Genomic DNA, 4,805 nt, shown 5'->3' on the forward strand with positions numbered 1-4,805 from the left:
CTCAGAACTACAAGTGGCAATGGAGAAGATGTCGGCCGAAAACAAATTCCTCAGAGACAAGATGGACGATCAGGAAGGGCGCTCGAGGAGGAACAACGTTCGAGTCCTAGGAGTTCCGGAATCTGAAGGAAAAGGGGCAATGGACCTCTATGTAGAGGATTTGATCAGAACACACCTGCAGCCCAAGGGCCTCTCACACTTCTTTTCGGTGGAAAGGGCTCACAGAGTGCCTGGTGGAACGACCAAGCCAGGGGCGGCCCCAAGGCCTATCCTAGCAAGACTCTTCAACTTCCGAGATCGGGACGCCATCTTGCAGGCGGCCAGGGTATCCCCACCCATCAGTATCCAGAACTCAACTATCGCCTTCTTTCCGGATTACACTGCCGAGGTGGCACGCAGGAGGAAGACTTTCTTGGATGTAAAGAAGGCGTTGAGGGCGAAGGAGGTGCCCTACTCCATGCTTTTCCCGGCGCGTCTTCGTGTGGTGACAGAAGACAAGGTCTGGTTCTTTGAGACACCGGAGGCGGCACGAGACTGGTTGGAGGGCTGGAGACCCGCGAGCCAGTCACATCGCACAAAAAGACAGGACCGGATCCACCGAAATGATAGACCCCCAGGGTCACAGTCATCTGGAAGGGATGGGGGAAGTGGCTCACCGACGCTGGGAAGTCAGGGGGCTGCAGGAGGGGTGGAATGCTGACTCTACGGACTGCGCCGCTTATTTCTCCGTTAAGACACTCTCGGACGGGGGGACAAGCCTGGACACTGGGCCTGGAGGGCTCACAGGAGGGCAGGGATGTCGCCTGCTCCGGAAGATTCTCCACCCCAGCGCGCAAGTAAACTGTTAAAGGGATGGGTTAAGCACTCTGCTATGTAGGGGAGGCGGGCGGTTGCAAGTCCGTTCAGCAGGGAGGCAGGGAGGGGGGTGGAGGGATGGGGTTGTTTACAAGTTTTTGAAGTTCCACAAGCAAGGTCTAGCAACGCACCTGTACATATGCATAACCTGGGTCAGACAATGCACGGACGCACCCCGAGAATGGGATCCGAGTACCACAACCTACCTTACAAGATACATAATGCAAGACACACAAGCACATGCAGCTGAGGAGGGGATGCTGCGATCTCGGGTAACGCCACTCCAGCTCATGTCATGGAATGTGAGGGGGTTGGGGGACAAGATCAAAAGGGGGTTGGTGTTGAATGCGGTCAAAAGGTTGGGGCCGGCCTTGGTGCTCCTCCAGGAGACGCACCTCACAGGGTCCGCGACGAAGGCACTTGACAGAAAGGGATACAAGATGATGGTGCATTCCGAGTTTTCTACGGGCTCAAGGGGCACGGGCATACTGATGAAGAAGTCAGCACAGTTCATTACACTCAGTACCAAGGTAGACACGCTAGGGTGTTTCGCAGCACTTCAGGGCCAATGGGAGAGGAGACTCCTGAATGTGGTATGAGTCTATGTCCCTCCGGCACTACACTCGACCATACTTCCAGCGTTGGGTAAATTCCTGTTGGACCTACCTGGGGGAGACATAATAATCGGAGGAGACTTCAACGCAGTGATTGATCCCACTGCGGATAGGTTACCGGTGTTGCCGCAAACGGGGAGTCCCTCCCAGATGCAAAGATTCATGACGGCACTGGGACTGATCGACATCTGACGTTACACACACCCTGCCGCGAGGCAGTACACCTACCACTCAACGGTGCACAATAGCCTGACACGAATAGATTACTTCTTGGCGCTGGGAGGTGGACTACAACAAATCGACTCTGCTGACATACACCCTAGGGGGATATCTGACCACTCCCCGATCACACTCGAACTATCCACGCAGGAACGGAAACGTAGGAGAATATATCCAATACACGCATCATACCTCAAGATTCCCAAGATTAGTAAAACACTTAAAACAACGACGTCCCACTACTTTAGGGAAAACACTGAATCAGTCCATTCACCGGCTACCCTATGGGAAGCTTACAAGACGGTGTTACGAGGCCAGGCCATAGCCTCTATAACGGGACATACAAGAGAGAAACACCGTGAACGGTCTGAATTGGAACTGGCACTACACGCAGCGACGGTGGCACATGAGGCAAATCCCACGCCAGCGACCTCTCAGACCATAATTCTAAACCAACAGCTACTCAGGGAACATGTTAAGCTGCAGACGGTGTCCCAGATCACAGACACGGCCCATAGAATATATGACATAGGGGACAAGGCAGGGAAAATGTTGGCATGGCTGAACAGGAGAGGAGGTAGTGTTAGGGGGATACAGCGCATCCACGACAAACATGGGAAGATAAGCACGAGCCCTGAGGAAATAGTGGAGACGTTAGCTGAGTATTTTGAGGGGGTGTATACGCCAGAAACTATGGTGACAGCAGAAAAGGCGAGAGCAACACTGGAGAACGTCCCCATACACACGCTCTCACCAGAGGAAGGGGCAGAATTAGAGGCAGATATCACGGTGAAGGAAATCCAAAGGGCAATTCACGACGTCAAACCGGGAAAGGCGGCCGGGCCAAATGGTATTCCAATAGATTGGTACCAGTCAGCGGCGGACAGACTTAGTGGTCCCCTGCTGGCTATGTATAAAGATAGCCTGGAAAAGGCCATACTTCCGATGGACCAGAGGGTGGCAACCATAGTTGCAATCCCCAAGCCCGGGAAGGAGCCGGGAGAGTGCGCGTCATATCGCCCCATCTCCCTCCTTAACGCCGAGATTAAAATCTTAGCTAAACTCCTCGCCACCCGGTTAATGGCCTTCCTACCCCACCTTATACACCCAGACCAGTCAGGCTTTATGCCACATAGGAATACCGCCCTCAATTTACGTAGGGTGCATAACGCACTGGCTAGAGCGGAAACACTATCGGAAAAGGCGGTAATCCTGGCGCTAGACGCTAAAATGGCGTTTGAGATGGTGGAGTGGGAATACCTGTTCGAAGTCCTAGAGCGTATGGGTATCGGCCCGAAATTCGTGGCCGGGATCCGTCTGCTCTACACCGAGCCATTAGCACAAGTAGTAGCAAACGGCCATATCTCTCGGACGTTCCAATTAGGGCGAGGCACCCGTCAAGGCTGCCCGCTCTCACCGTTGCTTTTTGCAATCGTGTTGGAACCCTTAGCGGCCCAGATACGCTCCTCCCCACTACTGAAAGGAATTGCCTGGACAGAGGGATGGGAAGACCGCCTGTCTCTATACGCAGATGACATGTTGGTGTACCTGACAGAACCGGAGCGGAGTGTACCGGCACTGCTGAAGCTTTGTGACGACCAGGGTAGGGTGTCGGGATATACTTTGAACTGGAGCAAGTCAGAAATGTATGTACTGCAGGGCCCATCCCCCGTGCTGGGCGAAACATGCCCTCTCAAAATGGCGGGATCCTCCTTCCGATACCTGGGTGTCCATGTTACGAAGGACCCAGCGGAATTCTTCCAAAAGAACCTGTTACCGCCACTTGAACGCCTGAAACAGGATGTCAAATTCTGGGCGGCGCTACCGCTGACAATGTTGGGTAGAGCAGCACTCTACAAGATGATGTCCCTGCCCCGGTTCCTGTACATCCTGGAAAATACCCCATACCCAGTCGACACTCGATACTTCGGGAGGGTATCCGCGCTAATGGCTGGCCTCATGTGGAATAACCGCCCGGCAAGGATAGCTCAGGCTAAACTGCATAGAGGGTGGTATGATGGAGGGATCGCGCTACCGAATCTGCAACTCTACTATTGGGCCGCCCAATTGAAATCCATTAACCAATGGCTGCACGTACCTCAGGACGACCCTGCATATCGGGCGGACAGAATGCAATTAGGTACCAACACCCTCCTGACCCCACTCTATGACCAGAGGAAGGTACGTACACTCGTGGGGCCCACAAAGCTCACTGTGCCACTGTGGCATAAGGCACAAGCGAAACTGGGGTGGAAAGGGAAAATCACGAGAATGACCCCTCTTTGGGACACGAAGGCCCTGGGTAACCTAAGGATTCACGTTGTGGGACAACATAGGTCTGTCCACGGTGGGAGACTTGTGGGACAAGGACACATTGATCCCCTTCGACCAACTGCGACGGCAATATGAGATGGGGCCCACGGAACTATATAGGTATATACAAGTGAGACATGCCTTACTAACCGCCATTCCCAGTGGCACGAAAATCCCAGAAGCGTCGCCCATGGAAGATAGGCTACTCCCAGAATTTATGCAGGAGCGAGCAACCTCCCTCACGTATCGCAAACTAGTGAATAATCTAGCGGACCCGACCATAGCGCTAAAAGCTAAATGGGTGGAGGAGGTAGGGGACTTGGACGAGTCCGAATGGAACGAGGCGTTGGCGGCACCCAAAGAAGTAGGCATATCGGCGAAATTCCGCCTTGTACAACTTAAGATCTTGCATAGGGTGTATTACACGCGAACGATGCTATACGCAATACATAGAATACAACACCCATATTGTCTGCGAGGGTGCGGGGAGGAAGGGACACTGTTTCAGACCTTATGGGAATGCTCCCGCATCCAGGAGTTCTGGAGACAGGTTATGCGGACTATTTCGCAAACTTTGGGAGTGTCCCTGACTCCCGAACCACGAAAATGCTTACTCAACGTATGGGAACCCACAGATCTCAACAGACACGGACAACAATGGTCCACATTAGGAATGATAGTCGCCAAACGGGACATAGCGCAGAAATGGGGGGCAGCGACCACCCCGTCACTAACACAGTGTTGTGCGAACATGGACAGGGTCATGCTAATAGAAAGAACAGTCTACACAGTTAGGGCATGCCC

This window comes from Lissotriton helveticus, chromosome 8 (genome assembly GCF_964261635.1).
Source record: "Lissotriton helveticus chromosome 8, aLisHel1.1, whole genome shotgun sequence".
NCBI classification, from domain to species: domain Eukaryota; kingdom Metazoa; phylum Chordata; class Amphibia; order Caudata; family Salamandridae; genus Lissotriton; species Lissotriton helveticus.